This window comes from Rana temporaria, chromosome 1 (genome assembly GCF_905171775.1).
Source record: "Rana temporaria chromosome 1, aRanTem1.1, whole genome shotgun sequence".
NCBI classification, from domain to species: Eukaryota; Metazoa; Chordata; class Amphibia; order Anura; family Ranidae; genus Rana; species Rana temporaria.
Window position 1 is genome coordinate 552360167 of NC_053489.1, and position 25911 is coordinate 552386077.

Consider the following 25911-nt stretch of genomic DNA (forward strand, 5'->3'; position numbering starts at 1 on the left):
TAAAACCCGTTTAGTGTTTCCATTACATCCCTGCTTGTACTGTAATAGCAGTTTGAGAATTTCAGTTAATGTCAGGCATGTTGAAGTCATCCATAATTAAAACCTCTCCCTTCATTGCCATTTGAGTTATCTCATCAATCAACAAGTTATCATAATCTTCAGTCTGTCCTGGGGGTTTGTATGCTACACCAATTCCTCTCTAGTTGGAAGGCAGACCCAGAGGGTTTTAAGTATTTTAGTTTTTTTGTTCAACTAATGCTAGCCTTATGCTATTTTTGACATATTTGGCAACTCCAGCTCCCCTCTTACCTACTTTGTCTTTCATATATAGTATGTACCCTGGTATAGTTAGTTTCCCAGTCATTTGAATCCAAATGCAACAAAGTCTAAGGCCGAGTACTCACGACCAAACATGTTCGCTCGAAATGTCCGACGGGCTGTTTCCGGCGTACAAGGCTGTTTTTTCATTTGGCCCGCTGGCTTGTACACACCAGCGGACGATATTTCCCTGCGGACCTGAACGCGTGCACGTAATCCACGTTTGACGTCACTATAAAGGGAAAGGCCAAAGTCAATGGCGACGCCCTCTGTTCCGCTTTTGCTAGTTACAGCTTTGCTCGTGTTAGTGAAGGTTTGGTTAGAGCTGATTCGCGCTTCTCGGTCTCCAGGCTTTAGCAGGTAGTATTTTCTCGTTCAGTGCGTGTGCTTGTGGGTACGTAGTTGGCATTCGGGTACAGGCGTGCAGTTCGTTCTGCTTAGCAGATTCGTACTGTGCGTTCGTATCTGTGTGTCGTGCGTTCTTTGCAGGTACCGCTGGATTTGATTGTGCTTTCTGTTGGAGTGTGTTCTTGACTGACCAGCCGGCCGGTTTGAAGCCATGATGGAGCAGCAGCGTCAATTTTCGCGAGTTGGTGCTGTTTATGGGATGGCTGCTGGATATGTTCATTATTCCAGTACTTTGGCCAGAAACAGGGGGCGGAGGCGTTTCTGGACCAAGAATTGGTTGCGCCAGCGTGACCAGTTCTCTCATATGCCTCTGCTTAGGGAAATCCAGGAGAATAATCCTAATGACTTTAGGAATTTTCTCCGCATGACGGACCCCGTATTCAACAGTCTGCTGGAACTTCTGTCCCCCTATATCACGAGGCAGGACACTGTGATGCGCCAAGCCATCACGGCCGAGCAGAGGCTTATTGCCACGTTGCGGTACCTGGCGACTGGGAGGAGCCTGCAGGACCTCAAGTTCTCGACAGGCATCTCTCCGCAGGCGCTTGGGGTCATCATACCGGACACGTGTGCTGCCATCATTAAAGTTATGCACGAGGAGTATATGAAGGTAAGTTTCCTCATTTTAACCTCACAATGTGTCTTTAATAATGTGGCAAACTAACTTTTTATTTTATTTCCCAGATATGCTGTGTGTTTAACTAACGTTCCCTTTTCTCACTATGCATGTTGATATCAGCTTTTACATGTTCTTTTTATTTTGGCCTACCTGCATATTTTGATCTTACCCAATATTAACCTGTCCAGCATGCTATCTTCGGGCCAACCCCCACCATGCCACTTTTTTTTTGTTTTTTGTTTTCTAAAAACAGTTTAAACACCCCCCACCCCCCCTTCAAAGTGTTTTTGTCCCCATCAGAGGGCTGTGGAGTCTCTTATTAATTAAGTGGGCCTATATCTTTGTGCCCCGAAATTCTCCCTTCATAATTTGCAAATGCTATTTTAAAAATGTACAGTTGCACAAGGATGCTTGTAGGATTCTGTTTGCAATGTTTATGTTCCAAAGTACTAAATCTCTTTTTTTGTTTGTCCCCACAGCTACCCTCCACACCACAGGAATGGCAGTCTGTGGCTTCCCAATTTGCCGAGCGGTGGGATTTTCCTAACTGCGGTGGAGCAATAGATGGGAAACACGTCCGCATTGTGCCCCCACCCCACTCGGGGTCCTACTATTATAATTACAAGGGTTATCATAGTATTGTGTTGATGGCGGTGGTGTCGGCACAGTATGAGTTTCTATATGTGGACGTGGGGAAGAACGGCCGGATGTCAGATAGGGGAGTGTTCGCACGGACTGATTTCTATGATCGTCTCCAAACTGGTGGTCTGGCATTGCCACCAGATGAAGATAATGTGGAAGGACTTCCGTTTGTGTTCCTAGCGGACGAGGCTTTCGGCCTTGGACCTCACCTAATGCGGCCTTTTCCCCAGAGGACCCTCACCTCAGAGAGGAGTGTGTTCAATTTTCGGTTGTCCAGGGCTCGGAGGGTAGTCGAGAATGCCTTTGGGATCCTCAGCAACCGGTTCCGCCTGTTCCTGACATCGATACATTTGGCGGAATATAAATTGAACACCATTATATTTGCCTGCTGCATTTTGCACAATTTTCTACGCAGGCACTCCCAGACGTACCTAGCCTCCATGGGCTCTGAGGCAGGACTACCCTCAGAGAACATTCCTGGCCTGGACACTGGTCGCGCTGGCTTGGCCCCCCAATCTGCTCGTGAGGTACGCGACAAATATGTTGAGTACTTCATGGGTCGGGGGGCCATTGCTATGCCAGATCATATTTCTTTCTAATTCGGCCCCCAAAGAAAGGAATATTCTCACAACTAATAAATAATTAGACCATTGGACTTTATACAGTTGTTTGTCATTACTGCTTTTTCTCTATTTTTCTGTCTTCCAGGTTCTCTCCAAAAATAGTGCACTTCTAGTGCCAGATTTACTTACTCAGATGTATTAACTAACCACATTTGCACATTATTCACTCATCTACTAACTGGGTATTCAGTCTAGAAATAAGAAGCCACTCATTTTTCTGCTTTTGATGTCACAATTTTTTTTTTTTATTTTAGTCATTTTTTAACAAGAAATGTGTATTTTTAGGCAGAAAACATTTCCTGCAAATTTTTGGAACAAAATATTGGCTTTGAATTATTTATTTTTTTGTCTTTATTGACAGTGATTAGCAATAATACTGATCGAAACACAATGTAAGAATAATTTCACTGAAACTATACGCAAGAATTTTTGGGCTTGTCTCCTATATATCTATCTCTAGAGATAGATATATATATATATATATATATATATATATATATATATATATATATATATATATATATACACACTTCTAAACATAATTTTTTTAGACTTTGGTTCAAAATTAAAGTTCTTATTTAGTTTGATTTTCAATAACCCAGACTAATTTATGTAGAATTTTTTTTGGTTATTTGATTTATTTTTTTATTTTTTTGGTATTTGTTTCGAAGACATTTATTTACATTTAGAAATGTTTGGGTATTGTTTTTATACAAAACATTTTTTGGCTTTGTATTTGTTTGTGTATAATTGTTTCAACAAGATTTTAACACAACAAAAATTTTTTTGTTTTTTTAAAGAAAATTCGTTAACTTATTTCTTTAGGTGAGATTTCTTGTTCGTTTTGTGATCTGAAACTGTAAACATTTACAAACCAAAAAAGATCAACACCAAACAAAAATTTAAAAAAAGAACAGCAGTCAGTCATGGATGGTGTGCTTTCACACTGGAACACGCCAAAATTTCGAAATGCACACATTCAGTGAAAACTCGCCAAATGTCATTGGTTAAACAGACAAATGGCCACATGTGCTATCTGACATCATGGGTGATCAATGTCTGTGTTTTGTGGGAGCAAACCCTTCCTCTCAACTACTTGAGGATCGAGGAGGGGTTTGTACCCACAAAGCACAGACAATAGATAGTCTGTGATGGCAGATAGCACATATTGGCACACTGTGTGTGCATTTAGAAATTTTGGCGTATTATAAAGTACAAAAATTAAAAAGGGTTTTGTGGGCGGGGGATGGGCGGGGGATGGGCTTCTGTGGTTCAGTCTTTGACACGGCCCATCATGTCAATGATATTTTTGTAATTCTGTTCGATGACTAGCATCCTTTGGCGCATGTTGTCCATTTCCGTGCTACACTCTGAAATGACATTTCGCACATTCTGCTCCATGACTAGCATCCTTTCCCGCATAATGTCCATTTCCGTGCTGCACTCCATTACCTGCTGTACAATTATAGAAGCACTTGCACGTGAAAAATGTGCTACACCATCTTCATCCCCTAAAAAGAAACAAATTGGCATTCAAAATCTGTAAATACTTTCCAGCCTATCTGCATATGTTTGGCCCTATTAATATAGGGGTGACACTGACCTGATGGCCTGATAATTTCCACATCCCCAATTTCTTCATCTTCTATCACTCCTCCTTCTTCCACCACCTCCCCATCATCTTCTATCACTCCTCCTTCTTCCACCACCTCCCCATCATCTTCGACTCCTCCTTCATCCATCAATCCACCTTCTTTCAATTCGCCAAATTGTTCTTCCGCCACTTGCCCTTCATCTGCTATAAATTCTAAGTCCAAAATTACTTCTTCCTCCTCTCTTCCTTCCTCCTTTCTTCCTTCCTCTTCTCCTTCCACATCCTCTTCTCCTTCCACATCCTCTTCTCCTTCCACATCCTCTTCTCCTTCCACATCCTCTTCTCCTTCCACATCCTCCTCTCTTCCTTCCCCAGCCTCCTCCTGCTCAACATGTGGAGGTGTTTGATTTTGTGGGTGTCTGGCCCTCTCTGCCTCCTCCAATTGCTGGCGTCTTCTTTCCCCTATAAGAAATAATAAAAAACAAAAGGTATACTCATCAGCACACAGATATTGGATATCATAAATCGCACACATTGCATAGACGATACATTTATGATGATTTTTGGTTGTTTATTCTTTCAGCAATCCTCCATTTTTGGCGTAGTTCTAGGCCAAGCTCTGATCCTGCCCCTTTTTTGCAAAGAAGTGACACACATGGATGTCCCCCCAAAACATTAATTCTCATCGACCCTCCAAATAAATATACTTTGATTATTGAGACACAGGTGCTTTGCATTTCCAGATGTTAAAACATCAGCTTTATTTGCATTTTGGAGAATGAATCTTGTTTGCCTGTCACATGCACTCAATTTAATTTCTGTGATTTTGCTATTCAACAATGTTGGAAAACCAAGTTTGGGGCCAGTCAGCCATGTCCAGGTGTGTTGTTCCTGGAGTAACGTCACATTTTTGCAAAACAATGTCATATTACGCGTGTTTACTATTTCACGAAATTTGGTAAAGGTTGTTATTTGACATAAACACAATACAGTATCTACACGTGTTCAAAAGTACAAGCAGGCCAAGGAGGCAGATGTGAAAAAATACATGTCAACAGATTATTGCAGACATTCCCCCCCCCCCTTAAATAATATGGACTTACTTTTACGCAGAATTTTGAGTATCTTCTTCATGTGATGTGGCTCCCTCAATTTTAAATCGGACCAACGCTTCCGGAGTTGCTCCTTTGACCTGGTGACACCAAACATTCTCCTCATTCTCCTTGCCACCTTGTCCATTATGTGTGACTTTCTACGGTTCGGTGTTTTGTAGGGCCCACATTCACCATCATAATCCTTCCTCCTCATGATGTAAACCAACTCCACCATTTCTTCAAACGCCATATTAGTGGCTTTATATCTTTTAGGCCTGGATCGGGACGGTCCTGCCTCTGTCCCTTCACTTGCGCCATGAGAGCTCCGTGCCCGCTCGTGTGACATCGCCATCTTTCCTTCCCACAGAGATTAGGGGCGTGGAAACGAGGAAATGTCCCGTCAGGGGCGGAGATGAGGGCGGGGATTCTTGCATATGCGGAGTGTCGCGAATGCCAACAACGTATTGACGTAGGTTACGCGGAGAATATTCGCGCGATTCCAGAACCTACACAGTTAACGCCATATTTACTTTTTAAATTGATTAGGGGCATGGCAAAGGTGACGAGGGCGGCGTTTCATACATACGCGGAGTGGATAAAAGGCGCTTGACGTGATTACGTAGGTTACGTGTTAATTCAGCGAGCGTAACAAACGAGGATTTTGAGAGAGGCAGGTAAGAAATTTAAACATGGGATCAGCAGCGGGCTCTAAAATGTAGAGCCATGGGATGGGGGTTTGGTCTGTTGGTTGCACAGTTTTATTAAGCTATTATGTCTCTTGGATACCAGAATGTGATTTTCGTACCCAAATGCTTTTGTAGACATCACAAAATAGAGAGGTCAAAAATGCTGTGACTCATTATCAATTATGTAGGGTGTATTCAGATCAGGCCAAGTATTGTTCTGTGTTGGTTGGACAGAGGTCATTAGGAAGTTTCTTTCATGTAATCAATGCTGAGGGGCAGGATATCTACACATGCAATAGTGCCTTGATGAATGCTGTCATTTGTAATAATTGTGTATGGTTGTACATTTCTATTATTTCCTGCAATGTAACCAAAGGGGCGGCATGTATAAAAAAAATGTTAGCTAAAACCAACCAATGGGGCAGAGCTGGCCAGCATTTTCTAAACAAGAGACACTGTGTTTGTATTTCTATATAGGTACTACTTTTTAAACAACATATTCTATCAATGTAAATGCTGAGGCTTTTTTTAATTGTGTTTTGGTTTCTTTTTATTTTTTCAATCTAGAATAAAAAAGACTAAATCATCATTTCCCAATGGATCTCCTGCAGACCCAAGAGATTATCCAGCACTTGCTGGATAAATTTAGGGAAATGCCCATCCTGTGGGATTCAAAGCAGCCCACCTACCACAATAAGGACGTACGAGCGGCAGCACTTGAACAGCTAGCAGCATACATGAGGACATGGGTGCCAGAATGCAGTGCCAACATGGTGAAGGATAAACTTGCCAACCTCAGGGGCACATATAGGAGAGCGTACAAAGCTCACCAAAAGCAGCTAAGATCTGGAGCAGCAGCAAGACCACCAAAGGAACCCAAGCTGTGGTATTACAACCAGATGTCATTTTTGCGGGATCAACTGGAAGGCAGGCCATCAATGTCAAGTCTGAATCCCAACCTTCCCTCCACGCTACCTCCCAGCGGGACTTCCCCAGATCACCACAGCCCTGCAGAGTCAGATGAAGAGGGCCTGGCTGACAGAGAGGCAGACCTGCGCCTCTACGATGATGAGGTATAGTAGTTTCATAACTATTTATGTAATAATATTAATTATTGTTTGATTCTTGACTTGATATTGGTTAATAAAATACAAGCTGGGAAGTAAAAATCTAAAGTCGTGGGCAAACAAATAGGTGTCAGGGATGACAACTGCAGGGGTCAGAGGGTGAGTCTGTTTTCAAGTTTAAATTCAAGGCAAAAAATAAGATTAAAGCATGAAAATGTGAGTGATTATATTCCTAAATATATTACAACATGTCCCTTTTTTTTACACAGGAAGAAGAGACCAGCCAGGAGGTGGCAGATCCTCTCCTCACTGTCAGCCAGGACGAAGGGGTCAGTGGCAGCCAGGAGGAGGCCGGGCCCAGTGGCGTTCAGCAGCTCCCCAGGACAAGCACCACCAGCCAGGCTCCTCCCCTTTATATTAGGCCACCAGGCCGTAAGAAGAAATTGGGGGCAGTGGAGGAAGCCAGCCTCAAAATGATTCAGGAGGCGAGTGCCATCATGAGGGCCCCCCTCAACCCCACTGAGGCCTACAGTGCCTCCGTGGCACATGATCTCAATAAAGGCACGGAGGAGCAGAGGCAATTGGCCAAGGGCATCATCAACCAGGCCCTTTGGTGGATGCAGAGGGAGCTGCTGACCTCAGACACTGGGCTATGTGACCCGGCCCGGCTTGCTGAACATCATACTCCTGCTGCCACATCATCCCCACCTGCAAGGGCCCAGGGAAGACCCGCTGTAAGGCAGCCTGGAAGGAAGGTTGCAAGGAAGAGGAGACGTTGATGCCCTGCCTTCCATTTGATCCCCCACAAATGGCATCTTGTTTGGACTACCACAGCTTGGGTTCCTTTGGTTATGTGCTGCTGCTTCAGATTTTATTTTGTGTGCCTCCTGAGGTTGGCTAGTTTATCCTTCACCATGTTTGAAATGCAAGTTTGCATGTATTTTGCTAGCTGTTCAAGTGCTGCCATTCTGTTTTTGTTCCTTTTTATCATTTGCTAAAATAAAAGCCTTTTTGTTGATTTGAAAAACGTGCCTATTGTTTGTAATACTGTGGGTATTATTTTAGGCATCAAACATTACAAACAAATAAAATGTTTAATCTAAAATATTCACTAACTCATGGGGGGGGGGGGCATTTGGTGTGTCAACATGGTAGACAATTTAAACAACCTTCAAAATAATCCAGTTAAATATACAAACAAAAGCAAAATCAAAACTATTTCCTATTAAAATCTTCTAAATGGTGACATAACTATAAACACCTAAATAAAGTGGGAAAGATAACCATTAAACATTAAAAGCAAAAAATTTAACATGTGGAGGACCACTAAAAATATGATACGTCGGGCCAATAAAAGTTTGCTAAAATCTTACTACATCACAGCTAACAAATGTCACTTTTCAGTATGGAACAACTCAGTTGAAATAACATGAGCTAAATAACTGATTAGTTATAGCAAGAGAAGAATGAATAAAACAACGGCATCAAGCGTTGTTTATTGTGTGGTTTGCTTCAGTGTTCTATTGCTAGAATTAATCTTTCTATTGACGAATGTGCCATATCCCAAACAAACGTGAGTTTTACCTGAACGAGCGCTCCCGTGGCCTCATTTAGTCTGAGCATGCGCGGGGTTTTTGTACGTTGGTTTTGTGTACTCACCACCAAACATGTCCGTTCGGACAGGATTTGAGCGGACGGTTTTAAAACAAGTTTGCAAATAAATGTCTGCTGAAAAACGGCCCGGCGGGCAAATGTACGGTGAAATTCTGTACGCTCGTAACTACACACGACCAAACATGTCTGCTGAAACTGGTCCGCGGGCCAGTTTCAGCAGACATGTTTGGTCGTGAGTATGGGGCCTAAGTAGTCTAACTCTAGACACAAGAGCTTTCGGCTCACAAAGTTTGTTGCCTAAACTACGAGTTTTAGTACTCATGTCGTGACAAACCTTGCTATCTAATGCTTTTTTAACACCAGAACTTTAAAGGGTTACTAAAGGATTTTTTTTTTTTTTTAGCTAAATAGCTTACTTTACCTTACTGCAGTCCTGGTTTCATGTCCTCATTGCTAGTTTTTGCTCTGATGTTGCTGTAAAACTGCTCTGTTCTGGACACTTCGTGGTTGTCTGGCTCCGTATGAAAAAAGTCATGGGAGAGTTTAGTTTAGTTTTCCTAGCCATGACTCTCTATGGCACTGTCCAGCACAGAGGCATAAAATAACATGCAAAGACTAAACTACTTTCAGTTTAATTTTTTCATCTAAGAGGCACATTAGATGATTGATTTTTATCTATTTTTAATCGTTTTTAAAAGGAATCAGTTAACTATTATGTCTCTATACCCTGTAAACAGTCATTTCAGCAGCAAAAAAAAAAATGTTTCCTTTAGTGATCCTTTAAGGCTGAATTCACATCTATGCAGTTTTAGTGCTTTTTGCATTTTGCAGATTTGCACTACAGCCCATTTAACATGGTTTCCTATGGAACATGTTCCGTAGTGCAAATCTGCAAAATGCAAAAAGCACTAAAACATAGATGTGAATCCAGCCTCAATTAATTAACTACCACAGTCAAGTCCTTAGCAACACAAAGCCTCATATTTGTTTTAACCTGCTAGGGAGAGAAATGCTCCTCAAAAATTAAATCTCTGCTCTCATTTCTCAATGTTCAAAAAACTACTGAATTCCATACTAAGAAATACAGTGCCCTTGTACATCTCAATATCAGACCACCTGCTAGCATCAGACATGTAATATAATGCCGCGTACAGACGATCGGACAATTCCGTCAACAAAACCGTGGATTTTTTTCAGGCGGAATGTTGACTCAAACTTGTCTTGCATTCACATGGTCACACAAATGTTGTAAATTCTGAACGTCAAGAACGCGGTCACGTACAACACTACAACAAGCCGAGAAAATTTAAGTTCAATGATTCCAAGCATGCGTCTAATTGATTCTGAGCATGCGAAGGATTTTTTGTGCGTCGGAATTGCATACAGACGATCGAAATTTCCGACAAGCACTTTTGTTGTCGGAAAAATTGAGAACCAGCTCTCAAACATTTGTTGTCGGAAATTCCGACAGCAAATGTCCGATGGAGCCTGTCGGAAATTCTGATTGGACAAGGCATTAGAGGATTTTTTTTAAATCAATTTTGGAATTTCACTTTAAGAAAATCGTTCCTGGCTTTAATTTCTTAATGCTAATTCTGCAAATACTAGTAGCCTAGCTTGCTGGTCCCCTTGTTTCAATACCAGAACAAGTATATGGGTAAGGACTTCATAATTTGCTTTAAAGCCTAAAGAGGAACTTCAATCCCACAACCCCTCCCTCCCCCCATTTCCTCTCTTTTCAATGGGTAGTCCACACAACACATACTCACACACCCAGGAAAGCAGGGGTGTTCTGCTGTGATCCACTGCACCATTGCTGTGTACTGGATCCCACTCTACTATCTTCATCTGTAATCTCATCATGTAGTTACTACATCTGTGTATTCAGTTTTTTGTTGAAGTTCAGCTCTAAAGTGGTTGTAATACATATATCCAGTGAAGTGAATAGCCCCAGTAATGAGAGCCCCACATTTTTCCAAGAATAGATTATGTTTTTGAGAAAGTGAAGCTCTCCTACAACTTTATTGTGAAGCTCCAGAATGAAAAGTGATCTAAGGAATTCTTGGAGGTTCTGGTCTGGTAAGTCCTATTTCTTCACAGTTCATTGGTTCATTACAGTAAGGTGTCCTTGTGCCATAGCCTAATGTGGTCTATTAATGCCTTAAAAATGGCATTGGCACAAACTTCTTGAAAACAGGCTTGCAAGCTAAGGCCCCGTACACACGGTCGGACCAAACCGATAAGACTGGCCCGTCGGACCGTTTTCATCGGTTCACCTCTGAAGTGCCCGTACGGCCTGATATGTGTACACACCATCAGTCTAAAATCCGATCGGGTCAGAACGCGGTGACGTCAAACACACGACGTGCTGAATAAAACGAAGTTCAATGCTTCCAAGCATGCGCCGACTTGATTCTGAGCATGCGCGGGTTTTGAACCGATGCTTTTCTGTACTAACCATTGGTTTGGCCCGATGGGGCAATGGTCCATCGGTTCGGTTTTGAAGAATGTTTAGAAATTTTGGACCGAAGGAAACCAGACCGATAGCCTATACACATGGTCGGTTTGGTCCGATGAAAATGAACTTCGGTTCATTCTCATAGGACCAAACCGACCGCGTGTACGGGGCATTATCCAAAATTATCGGGGAAGAATGTGTCACTGATTTTATGGGACATTAATGGACAATGCTGAAAACATTTTAAAAGATGCAGGTTGAGTGCACATGAAAGCATCATCACTGATTTGTGCTAAGTACATTTGGATCCAGATAAAAGGACAAGCTCTGACTATGAAACCAAGATTACTTTTCCTTATTATTACCTTAAATAGCCAGGACGTTTCAAAGAAGGTTAAGCTGTACTTATGATCTGACATAACAAGCTATGTAAATTGGATGAAGGAGAAGCATAAAACATTTGCTGAGGTTGATATTTGTGACAGATCATCATAACTGGATAACTAGTGTGGTTGCTGTATTTGAAAGATCATTGATTACAAAAACAGAATATGACAGAATAGCAAATGACCTCTGTATTTAGCAGGGACCCCCAATGGAGGTTTATCTTCAAGCTTTTGGCCTTTTTTACTCCCTCCCAATTTTAGCAGTTTTATGCCGCGTACACACGGTCAGAAAAAAGTCAGACGGAATTTTTTCATCGGATATTCCGACCATGTGTATGCTCCATCTGACTTTTTCCGTTGAAAATTCCGACGGACTTATGCCTTGTACAGACGATCGGGTTTCGACCGCCGGGAAACCCAACGGGAAAAACGGGAACCGGCTCGGTCAGTTTTCCCTGTGTACACACGACCCATTTTTCCGACAGGAAAACTGCCTGAGAGCTTTGGTCGGGAAAACCGGTTGTGTGTATGCTCCAGAGCAGTGTTTCCCCATAGGAAAACTGTGGGGGGAAAAAACACAGCGATTCGCAACGAGAAAAAAGAGTTCAAAAGTTCAAAAAAAATTCCCGCAGTTTTTCTGTCGGGAAAACTGCTGGGGAGCATACACGCGACCGGTTTTCTCGACCAAAAGAAAACATGACAGTTTTCCCGTCGGGAAAACCGGTCGTGTGTACAAGGCATTAGAAACAACGGAAAAAAATTTGTCTGTATGGAATTCCGACAAAGAAAAAACACGCATGCTCGAAAACAATTTGACGCATGCTCGGAAGCATTGAACTTCATTTTTCTAGGCTCATTGAAGTGTTGTACGTCAATTTAGACAGAAGCATGGGTTTCAATACCATTTCAATGATGATGACACCCAAATCTATCTCTCTATCCCTCAGTTCACTCCATCAGTCTCCTCACGCATCACTAATTTATTAACTATCAGTCTGGATTTCCCAACACTTCCTAAAGCTCAATTTGTCCAAAACTAAGCTCATCATTTTTCCTCCCTCATGTGTGCCATCCCCTGACTTCTCTTTCAAGATCAATGGCACTGCTATCATCCCATCACTGCATTTCAGGGTGCTACAGTGCCTTGAAAAAGTATTCATACACCTTGAAATTTTCCATGTTTTGTTATGTTACAGCCAAAAACGCAAATTTATTTTATTGGGATTTTATGTGATAGACCAACACAAAGTGGGACATAATTGGGAAGTTGAAGGAAAATGATAAGTGGCTTTCAATTTTTTTACAAATAAAAACGTGAAAAGTGTGGCGTGTATTTGTATTCAGCCCCCCTGAGTCAATACTTTGTAGAACCACCTTTCGCTGCAATTACACCTGCAAGTCTTTTTGGGGATGTATCTTCCAGCTTTGCACATCTAGAGACTGACATTTTAGCCCAGTCTTTTTATTGCAAAATAGCTCAAACTCTGTCAGATTGGATGGAGCGTGAACAACAGTTTACAAGTCTTGCCATTGATTTTCTCAATTGGATTAAGGTCTGCACTTTGACTGGACCATTTTAACGCATGAATATGCTTTGATCTAAATCATTCTGTTGTAGCTCTGGCTGTATGTTTATGGTTGTTGTCTTACTGGAAGGTGAACCTCCACCCCAGTCTCAAGTCTTTTGCAGACTCAAACAGGTTTTCGTCTAAGACCTCGTACACACGACCGAGGAACTCGTCGTAAATGAAACATCGTTTTCCTCGACGAGTTCCTTGTTAGGCTTGTCGAGAACCTTGACAAGCTTTCTTTGCGTACACACTGTCAAGACAAAATCTTCTCGTTCTCAAACGCGGTGACGTAAAACACGTACGACAGGACTATAAAGGGGAAGTTTGATTCCACTGGGGCCACCCTTCTGAGCATGTACAAAACGTTTCTGTCTGTAGGTCCATTTAAACTTGAAAAAAAAAAAAAAAAACTGTTTTGGTAACAGTACCGACCTGTGCCAAAAGAAAATAAGTCATTTTTATTACTGCCAGTTTAGGAACCTGTCACAATGGCTGCAACAGATTCTTTTGGTGGTAATAAAGACCAACTCTGAATTAGCATACAGAGGAATGCCAGTGCTCATAGTGGGGCATGTTTGTGCTGGGAAGCTGTAAGAATGTGAGCTTTATTACTGCCCAGTGCCCAATTCAGCTGCACGTACAGTAAAACCGTGAGGTTGCAGATACTGGTTGGCTTCATTACCCAAAATGTGGCAATGCCCAAATTTGCCCAAAGGTGATTCACCCAGGAGGTGGACCTGGTGGGGAACTTGTCTCCCCATTGAGCTCCACCTCCCCAAATTTATGACCACAGTGCCTGCTGTGCGCTATCAATCAAAAGCAAGGCATTTGCTGTTACAAGGTTCTGTCGCAAACCCCAACAATTTCGATGCAGAGCTGTGAGGGAATTCTCAAGAATGTATAATAAATTGATAGAAAGAAAGATAGGTGGATAGACAGAGAGATATTGAGTGTGTATGTATAATATATACCCAGTACTGTATGTGTACACCCCATATTGCAGCCATTTTTTTTTTCTAAGGGCGCCTTCTGTAAAGTATGATGTGTCTGTATTACAGTACATAGTATACATATTATAAGTTTCCATAGGATAATAAAAAAAAACTTTTTAAAATGCATTAATTTAATGTCAGGAATCTTCATGGATATAATAATGGTTTACTGCTACCAGCCAATCTTGGCAGTGAGCCTTCCACAGCCTACCAATTAATGTCATACTGCCTTGTTTTAGAAGATGTCACAGTGTGATAGACTGACAGCAGGTTCCTCCCTAAACACCGCCGTTGAGACTACAGATTGGTATTAATGGGAATTATGATACATAGTGATGAACTAAACAATGCATTGCTTACATTTTCGAAGCAGATGTTTAAACATGGGAGGTGGCTCCATCCTGGTTACAATAGGGTGTGTGCAGGATAAACCCTCTACATAATTCTAAGTGTAATCTTGATGTGACACATTAAAACTAACCATACAGTGACAGATGCCTCACCAAAAATGATGGTTCTTGAGATATTTATCCATCTTCAAAAATACACTGAGCACCTAACGATTTATTTTGAATTAGACAGATAGGTGTAAACACTGCACCTCCAGGAAAGAGACTTTACATCATTAGAAATAGTTTTTTTTTTTTTATAGCAATTCCTTTCAACAGCTGGAAGCTCCCACTACTACTCTTTACGATGCTGCTGATTTTCAGGAGAAGCTCACAGCAGTTCCATCAGCAGGACTGTCTATGACCACTTAATCAGGATTTTAGATATCACTATACCTTTGTTGCAATGAGTATTTTAATACAACCATTTCACTGGGATATTGCTTTAGAAATTGTAAAATGACCGAATAATTTGTTGCACTACCCCCAAAGAAGCCACTAATTGATTTGGGTCCTCTGCTCTTCCATGGCCCAAAACAGAGCCCCACCTCTACTGATACCACCAAAATACCTTGGCTGGGGGGTCTCCCGGCAGTCACACAAGAAGAATACAAACCAGCTGTAATAAAATAAAAGAGTTGCATTAGGAGAAATATAATGATAAAGCAATGCAACAATTTGAATGTTAGCTGTTAAAACACAAGGAATAAACACAGTAAAAATGCAGTATAGTCAAATACCTTTAATAGGGTGGCCACTTATGTCCTGCAGGACTTAGAGCACAGACAATAGCCCTCTGACCCAGAGATCACTCCCCAAGTGCGACGTATAAGGTTAGCAAGGAAACAACAAGCTAGCTCACTTGTAGGCCCTCGGTCTGGAGAGTCTAGGTTTAAGCCTGAAAAATCTTTTAGACCTCCCTCACACCAGTGCTTATGAGGATAGACCTGAGCGTAAAATAATCTGAAGGTTGGTTCTTCTGCTGGCTTAGTTGGGGCCCTTATGTTGGCGCACAATGCAATGTGCTTTCCCTTTAAGATGTGGAGCTAATTTTCCTTAAGATTCAGAGTTACTGCTGTAGGTTCTTTTAAGATGTTGACATTGTTTTCTTTAAAGTTGTTGGCTAAGGTCACTTCAAAATAGCGGAATTGCAGATGTGGTTCACTTTAACAGGCAAGTTCGAATTTGAACAACATAAGTACTCTCTTTAAATGGCTTGGACCGAAGTAGTACAAGAACAATTTTTTTTTTACTAAAGATATGTAGCAGAATACATATTGGCCTAAATGTATGAAGACATGTTTTTTTAATTGGATATGTTTTAAGGTAAAAAATATAGTTTTTTTTTTCATTTATAGCACAAAAGATTAAAACAAAATAGTGGTGATTAAATACCACAAAAAGAAAGCTCTATTTGTTTGAAATAAATTATATAAATTATATAAATTTCATTTGAATACAGCGTTGCATGAAATTGTCAGTTAAAGTAATGCAGTGCCAAAAAGCAAAAAATGGCCTGGTCATAAAGAAGAGTAAATCTTTCAGATGGCAAGTAGTTAACATGGAGGGGAGTTTAGAGGCAGAGAAAAAAAAAAGCTCAAAGCTCAAGTGATCATGATGCCTAAGTACTATTTTTTTATTATTATTATTCAAATATTGCTGTATAGCACCATTCTACTACTTTTTTCTATAATCTAGTAATCCTTGTTTGTAATACTGGAATACACACTCAAGGTTTCTTGCTACCTCTTACATTCACAGGAAGCCTGAAATACAGAAAATACAAGTGCTAGGTGTGTGGTCTGATCGGAGCTCAGTTTTCAGAGAGGGACCAACATTTGCAGAGGTACCTTGACATGGCAGTTTGTCTGAAATAAGATTTTTCTCTTTTCATCACATAGATTTTATTAGACCCATTAATTCCAATTCTCGGTCTCTATGCTCTTCTATTTAATCCGGACAGATCTTATCTGGTGAGAGGGGCCAGCAGGGTGCTTGCTTTCTGAAAATAGCATTGCACTCTGCCTCAGTACTCCTCAAGACCTCTTAGCTCTGACTCAAGCAGTAGGCTGGCTCTTGTAAATATCAATATACTTTGATGGGTGGACGGCGGTCTGGAGCATTGGGTGTTCTTAGACATATGTAGCTCCTACATGCTGAGCTTCCATGATTGAAAGAACTGAAATCTAATGAATGAAAAAGGCATACCAGAGACAGTAAAACACAGTTGCTCACAGTGTGCAGTAAAAACAGTGTGAACAATATTAGTACAGGAGAACTATTTTTCATACCACAAGCATGCAAACATTGTGCTAATGTTACAATGTTTCCTTGAAAATGTGCAGCATAGGCAGACTTCATAGTGTTGTTAATTACTAATATGCAATATTTTACTTTTTGTCGAAAGCCATTAGCTAAGCCTCGATCTCCTTTATCATTGTTGATGTATGCTAACTGCCTTGCAGAATGAAGTGGGGTATGGCTATCAAAGGAAACCAACGGCATGTGTGACAAACGATATGTGATTGCTCTGCAAGGAAAGTTGACAGCACCCAAAAGTATAATAGCTTGGTCTCTGGGTGCACAACCTACACAAGACTAAATATCCACTAACATGGAAGAGTGGTGTCCTCTGGGTGAACCAACTGCTTGTGACTAAATAGCCACCAATACTGAATAGTGTCCTCTGGGTACACTAACTGAGCAAGACTAAATATGCACCACCATTAATTAGTGGTGTTCACTGGGTGCACTACCTGTGCAAGGCTAAAAATGCACCACCTTTGAAGAGTGGTGTCCTCTGGGTGCACTACCTGCACAAGACTAAATATCTACCACTACTGAAGAGTGGTGTCCTATGGATACATTACCTGCACAAGACTAAATATCTACCACTACTGAAGAGTGGTGTCCTATGGATGCATTATCTGCACAAGACTAAATATCTACCACTACTGAAGAGTGGTGTCCTATGGATGCATTACCTGCACAAGACTAAATATCTACCACTACTGAAGAGTGGTGTCCTCTGGGTGCACTACCTGCACAAGACTAAATATCTACCATTACTGAAGAGTGGTGTCCTATGGATGCACTACCTGCACAAGACTAAATATCCACCACCATTGAAGAGTGGTGTCCTCTGGGTCCACTACCTGCACAAGGCTAAATATCCACCACTACTGAAGAGTGGTGTCCTCTGGGTCCAATACCTGCACAAGACTAAATATACACCACTACTGAAGAGTGCTGTCCTCTGGGTCCACTACAATAATATCTACTACTATTGAAGATTAGTGTCTTCTGGGTGCACTACCTGCACAAGACTTAGGCCAAGATTCACAGAGAGCAGGGCGTACATTACGCCGCCGTAGAGCACACACTGTACGCTACGCCAACGCAGCGCAGAGAGGCAAGCATTGCATTCAGCAAGCCAGTGCTCCCAACGCTGCGCCAGCGTGGCGTGGGTTTTCGAAGGCGCACGTCGGCGTAGGTGAAAGTGGGGGTGAACCCATGCAAATGAGGCGTGATCCCATGCAAATGATGGGCCGAGCGCCAGACAGGTACATATCACAAACTGGGCATGCGCCGTGACGTGGACGCACCCCTATGCGCCTGCTCACAACCACTCCGGCAAAACTGCCTAAGCTACGCCGGATCACTGCGTACGCCGTGAACATAACGTACGCCCAGCCAGACACACGTCCAACGCACAATACGCCGGCTTGTGTTCTCTGGTGCACACCTGAGCATGTCTGTTGCTGGGTTGCACCTCCTTTATGGGGAATAACTTTACGCCGGACGTACAACTAACACGCATCTCGCATAGCATGCGCCGGGCACACACACGTTCCCTCATTTGCATGTTTGAATGGCTAAGCAATAAAAGCAGCACCATGCTCCCAGCCTAAATGTGCGCCCACTCTATGCCGGCGTAAGCAGCATACGTCGGCGGGGTGTAGCCTGTTGTTAGGCGAATATTAGTTTGTGGGTCTGGCGCACAGATACGACGGCGCACATTTGCACTTACGTTGGCGTAACTTGTTATACGTCGGCATAAGTGCTTTGTGAATCTGGGCCTAAATATCTACCACTAAAGAGTGGCTTCCTCTGGGTGCACTACCTGCGCAAGGCCAAATATCCAACAGCATTGAAGAGTGGTGTTCTCTGGGTGCACTAACTGTGTAAAGCTAAAAATTCACCACCATTGAGTTGTGTCCTCTGGGTGCACTACCTGTGCATGGCTGATTGCCTCCATCAGTAAAGGGTAGTTTTTCTTGGGTACCATATTTATTTCTGTCAATTTGGAGACCATAAATCTGTAAATGAGTAAATACCCTGTAAAGTGTTTCTCTGTTATTGCTCGTGCAAATACATTTTTGATCACTGTTCTTCTTTCCTGTAGCAGTATGTTCATGTTTGCACATGGTAACACCATTTTCAAATCCATAAAGCACATCAAGATTCAAGTAGAAATACACATGCCTCTTGTATTTAGATAATATTTCTTCATATCGCAGTTCAATTTGAACTCGCTACTGTAGCTGGTGCTTGCTTTTAATGACTCTTAAAGTATTATAATAAATCTTTGCATCTGTTTGTGATTTTGTTTCAGTAAAGTTAAAGCATGTTTCTGTTATTTCCCCCCCCCCCCCCTCTATATATAATGTACTTAAAGCGGTAGTAAACCAAGGCAAAAAAATCCCCTGCAATAGCTTAATGTGCTAGAATGCAAATTAAATATTTACCTTAAAGCAGAGTTCCACCCGAAAATGAAACTTCTGCTTTAAGTGTTGGTGACCCCCTGACATGCAACATTTGACATGTATTTTGGGGGGGGGGGGGTGGTAGTGGAATATCCTGTTTTTACAGACACCCAGCTCCCACTTCCTCCCCTGGCGAATATATTTCACATCCTGCCGTGATTTGTGTGGAGTGGATCTGAAGTAACTGCATTGCATATTATTCAATAAGGCTGTGTGGTATCATCACACTGAAGCGGGTCTGAATCCATTTGTAGTGCTCAATAGCCATCCTAGGCTGTGTTGGTTTGATTGCACTGACATTCACTTTCTGCTGATTAAACACACACTGTTAACCCTTCAGAGCAATATCCATTCAACTATAGGGACGGTTATTGGAAACCTTATGCAGTCGATGCTATTTTGATTTTATCACATTTGTTTGCGGTGATAACAATACCGAGTTCACTCATCAGTATTAGCAATTTTTGTTTGTTTTTTATCACATTTGGCATTTGATCAATTTTAAGTATGGCCAGGCCCGGACTGGGACAAAAAATAGGCCCGGGCATTTTAGACTGAGCAGCCAACTTTTCCAGGGACCGTGGGGGGTGCGGTCGGTAGACATTCGCGGGGGTGGCTGGTGTCGGTCCTCCACACTGTAATGTGCAGGGACACTGTGATATAAAGAGAACTGCACTGTAAAGAGGCACTGCAATGGTTAGAGTGCCCCTTTACAGTGCAGTCTCCTTTATATTACAGTATCCCAGTCCTATTGTGGCCATACAATGCTAGTACTGTCTGTCTCATATTGTGCCCACACTGCCCAGTGACACTGACCTGCTCTCTTTTCGGTGGTGCGTTACAGCGTGGTTGCCTCTCTCTGGTGGTGCGGGTACAGCGTGGCTCTCTCGCTGGTGGTGCGGGTACAGCGTGACTCTCTCGCTGGTGGTGCGGGTACATCGTGACTCTCTCGCTGGTGGTGCGGGTACAGCGTGACTCTCTCGCTGGTGGTGCGGGTACAGCGTGACTCTCTCGCTGGTGGTGCGGGTACAGCGTGACTCTCTCACTGGTGGTGCGGGTACAGCGTGACTCTCTCACTGGTGGTGCGGGTACAGCGTGACTCTCTCGCTGGTGGTGTGGGTACAGCGTGGCTCTCTCGCTGGTGGTGCGGGTACAGCGTGACTCTCTCGCTGGTGGTGCGGGTACAGCGTGACTCTCTCGCTGGTGGTGCGGGTACAGCGTGACTCTCTCGCTGGTGGTGCGGGTACAGCGTGACTCTCTTGCTGGGGTGCGGGTACAGCGTGGCTCTCTCGCTGGTGGTGCGGGTACAGCGTGGCTCTCTCTCTGGTGGTGCGGGTACAGCGTGGCTCTCTCGCTGGTGGTGCGGGTACAGCGTGGCTCTCTCTCTGGTGGTGCGGGTACAGCGTGGCTCTCTCTCTGGTGGTGCGGGTACAGCGTGGCTCTCTCTCTGGTGGTGCGGTACAGCGTGGCTCTCTCTCTGGTGGTGCGGTACAGCGTGGCTCTCTGGTGGTGCGGTACAGCATGGTTCTCTAGTGGTGCGGTTCAGCGTGGTTCTCTGGTGGTGGGGTACAGCGTGGTTCTCTGCTGGTGTAGTACAGCGTGGTTCTCTGCTGGTGTAGTACAGCGTGGTTCTCTGCTGGTGTGGTACAGCGTGGTTCTCTGCTGGTGTAGTACAGCGTGGTTCTCTGGTGGTGTGGTACAGCGTGGTTCATTGCTGGTGTAGTACAGCGTGGTTCTCTGCTGGTGTAGTACAGCGTGGTTCTCTGGTGGTGTGGTACAGCGTGGTTCATTGCTGGTGTAGTACAGCGTGGTTCTCTGGTGGTGTGGTACAGCGTGGTTCTCTGCTGGTGTAGTACAGCGTGGTTCTCTGCTGGTGTAGTACAGCGTGGTTCTCTGCTGGTGTAGTACAGCGTGGTTCTCTGCTGGTGTAGTACAGCGTGGTTCTCTGCTGGTGTAGTACAGCGTGGTTCTCTGGTGGTGTGGTACAGCGTGGTTCATTGCTGGTGTAGTACAGCGTGGTTCTCTGGTGGTGTGGTACAGCGTGGTTCTCTGCTGGTGTAGTACAGCGTGGTTCTCTGCTGGTGTAGTACAGCGTGGTTCTCTGGTGGTGTGGTACAGCGTAGTTCTCTGCTGGTGTAGTACAGCGTGGTTCTCTGGTGGTACGGTACAACACAGCATGACTCTCTCTGGTGGTGTGGTTCAGCATTTCTCTATCAGGTGGTGCTGGGGCTATTAGTTCCCCCAGCACAGTCCTGTCTTTTGTTTTTCATGTCTCCTCTAATGCTGCTACAAGCACTCCTCAGCTTGTTTTCGGTCCCCCCCAGGCAGAGTGCATGCTGGGGAGTGTAGTCAGCTGAGCAGCTCCCTGTTGAGAACAAATGGGCCTATCTCTAAGACTACATTTCCCATAATGCCTATCTAGTTTCCGATTGGTCCTCTGTTGTGGCCAATGGTGAGTAAAGAATAGGCAGGAAGCTTTCCTCACAGCTTTCTCGAGTCCTTCCGAGTGCCGACAAGAGAAGGGAAGGGGAGGGGGGAAGTGGGGGAAAACGTCCTGACAGCAGCCCGCAGCTCTCCCCCTTGCCCCACCGTGCAGGACACCTTGGCTGAAGGTGGAGGAGGACTCCACCTGGGAGCAGAGAGCGGAAATATCCGCGCGGCTCTGAGAGGCTGAGCTGTGTGTGAGAGAGACACACAGCTCAGCCCATGCAGCCGAAAGTTCCGCGGAGACACACGCACGGCCGCATAGCGGTAGCGGCGGCCTGTGTTAACCATGTCCAGGCCATGGTTGCCACTTACCTCCCGCTGTGCGGCCTGAACAGCAACAGGCTACGGAGCGGGTGGCCCTGGCCCGGCCGGCCCGCCGGGCATTTGCCCGGTCTGCCCTATGGCCAGTCCGGGCCTGAGTATGGCCGTCGTTCCCGCGTCGAAATTTGAAAATTTTACGTTGTTTGCGTAAGTCGTCCGTGAATAGGGCTGGACGTAATTTACGTTCACGTCGAAACCAATACGTCCTTGCGGCGTACTTTGGCGCAATGCACACTGGGATATGTACACGGACGGCGCATGCGCCGTTCGTAAAAAACGTCAATCACGTCGGGTCACAGTTATTATACATAAAACACGCCCCCCATATCCTCATTTGAATTAGGCGCGCTTACGCCGACCAATTTACGATACGCCGCCGTAACTTAGGAGGCAAGTGCTTTGTGAATACAGCACTTGCCTCTCTGACTTACGGTGGCGTAGTGTAAATGCCATACACTATGCCTGCCTAACGTTGCGCGCCCCTACCTGAATCTAGCTATAAGACTGGGATGTCATTAAAGTTCATGTGTGTGTAAAGTCAGGCGTCCCAATACTTTTGGTAAATACAGTGTATGTTTCATAGATTGTCTGCTTTGAGTATTTATCATTGCAGATTCACAATTTATTTAGGAATTCAGTTTCCGTCTGAGATATTTCTTAAAAGATACGCTTCATGTTAGAAGGCTAAATGTAGTGTTGCATAGTGAACATCACTTAGACCTCTTAAAACAGAGACTGCATCCAACTGAAGGCCTAGAATAAACTCTGCTTCACCTTTGCCCCTTTCCCACAAAGGACACTTTCCCTTCTGCTGTTCATCTTGATGCTAATTTTTCAGACAGAAATAAATTTTATTAAGAAAAGGGGAGACAAAATAGCAATAAAATATAAAAGGAAATATATAGCCTGGGTAATGTCTCCCTTGGTAGTTTTTGAGGAACTGTCGGCAGTTGTTACATGATATCAAGTGACCTTCATGTAATTCTACAAGCCAACTACTGTGCGATGCAGTTTTCCCTTCTGGATAGTCAGACTCATTACAAGAATCCCGGCGTGCAGAGATACTTTCCAGATTGTTCTGATAAAAAAAGGAGCCAATGGCATTGCATATTGACAAAAATAAACACTGTTATATGTCTATATTTGTCTTAGAAATGTAAGTGGATGACAAGCAATTCAATTCTATCTGTAGATAAAATAAAAAAGCTCTCTAGCCAAAAGCTTTTTTATCGTATTTAGCTTTAGACAGGGCATAGAATGGTTAGATGCTCTTTCGGGTTTGTGTCGTTACTGGGGCTATCCTCCCTCTAATTGTCCTTTTGATCTTTGTCACCCCCTACACCTATTTTGCATGCGCCAAATAAAATTTAAGCTGGCCATACACTGCTAGATATTATGTCAGTACATACATGTATAAGACATTTGAGAGCACTTTAACCACTTCAGCCCCAGAAGAATTTACCCCCTTCCTGACCAGATCACTGTTTGCCGTTTCGGCATTTTGGAGCTTTTCACTGTAGGTCTAAGCTTTCATTACTGTGTGTCTAAAACTTAACAGAACCAATCAGATTCATTTTAAAAACAAAACACTGCCCTGGATTTGTTTGTTTTTGTTCTGTGTGTCTCTCTAGTTCACAGGAACATGAAACCAGTTTAAAAGTGAAACTAACCTGCAGGCACATTATAGGATTGATGTTTATCTATTTGTAATCATTTTTAAAAGGAATCAGTTAACTTTTATGTATCTATACCCTGTAAACAGTAATTTCAGCAAAAACATTTTTTTCCTTTAGTGACCCTTTAATAAATATCCCCAAAAAGGAAATAAATTATTTTTTTCCCACTCAGTTTAGGCCGATACGTATTCTTCTACATATTTTTGGTAAAAAAAATCGCATTAAGTGTTTATTGATTGGTTTGCGCAAAATTTATAGCGTCTACCAAATAGGGGATAGTTTTATTGCATTTTTATTAATACATTTTTTTTCTAGTAATGGTGGCGATCAGCGATTTTTATCGTGACTGCGACATTATGGCGGACACATCGGACACTTTTGACACTATTTTGGGACCATTGTCATTTTCACAGTGGAAAGTGCTATAAAAATGCACTGGTTACTGTATAAATGACACTGGCAGTGAAGGGGTTAACCAGGAGGGGGCGCTGTAGGAGTTAAGTGTGACCTAAGGGAGTGTTCTTACTGTGGGGGGCGTTGCTGTGCGTGTGACATCACTGATCATCATTCCCTAACACAGGGAACAGACGATCAGTGACAGCCACACTAGGAAGCACGGGGAGAGGTTTGTTTACACTTATCTCTCCCCAGTCTTCCTCTCTGTAATCCGATCGCGGCGACGTGTCTGTGACACCGGCGGCAATCGGGTCCACTGTTCCTGCGGGGACGGTCACGGAGAAGAGGACCAGGTCGCGAGCGCGCTCGCGACCCACGGCAGGGATGTTAAAGGGGACATACATGTACGCCCTTGTGCTCATCCGTGCCATTTTGTCGACGTATCGCCGTGCGGCGGTCCTCAAGCGGTTATACAGAAGTTTGTCTGTCACAGTAGCGGCCTGTCCATTAGGGACTCCCGGGCGCTGCCCTCTCTCTCCTCGCCATCCCCTATTTGGTAATGAATAGATTCATGCATGCCCGATCCCCGTCGCCTAGATGGGGTAAGTGCCAGTGGTTCGGTTGTTTGCCGCTCCCTCCCTAAACAAAAAAACATCAGCCACCACTGGTCTGTCAGATGAAATCCACTCTGGTATATTGTGATAGTGGGAGTCTCCCTGCTGTCAGAATACAATAGCGCAGCGGTGTGGCCAACCATTCGCAGTAAATTGGGAAAATCGGTTCAGGTATGGCCAGCTTAACCTCCCTGGCGGTATGATTCTTTCCGAAAAAACATGCTGAAAGCGGTACCATTATTTGCAAGGAAATTTGGCGTTTTATATTGTAGGTCTGTAATTTTTAGAAATAACTCACTTAAATCTGACCAAACAAGCTTCTAATAGGCATCCCGGGTATGAAATTTTTTTAAAAACAAAATTATAAATTATAATATAATAAATAATTATAAATAATTATAACAAATAATAATATAATTATAATAAAAATTATTCAATAATGTAATCAAATTAAAATCACTGAAATTTGCTCAGTTGCAGAATTGTTGCTGTCATTATTTTTTTTTTTTTATGACGAATTTCCCCACAAATCGCTATCGCACAATTCTGCAAGTGATTATAATTTATTATCGCTGTTTTTTAGCTGATCTAAAACTATTTTTGACATAAAGGGACACTTTTGGTTGCTATGGACAATCTACAGTTTGCAGGGAGAAAGAAACGTTTTTATTATATAAAATGACATGCATGACACAGGACAGACCACTAGGGACAGGGGGGGTGTGTTTTTTTACATACAGTACTGTAATCTATAAGATTACAGTATACTGTATGTAATGTGTTTGTTTACGTTTTTGAATTTGGCGCCGTTCTCCGTCCCCGTGCGTCGTAACGTCGCAGGGAACGGAGATCGGCGTCACACGGAGGCACTATGTGAATCAAGCGAGGTCCCGCTCGCTCACACAGCGCGGTGGCATCGCTGGATCCAGGGACAAGGTAAGTAAAAAGTGCCTGTGGATCTAGCGAGGCAAGCCCGAGACTGACTCGGGGTTTCCGATCGTAGCAGGAAAATCTAACCCTGAGTCAGTCTCGGGAAGACCGCCAGGCAGGTTAATAGTTTGTCGCAACTCCACTTTTGCTTGAGAAAGATATAAATAAATACCTGTAAAATAAAAAAATCATTCATATGCCGAATACTATCACTACAGGTGTTAAACCTATTCAGTTACTGAAATACAATATATTTCTCT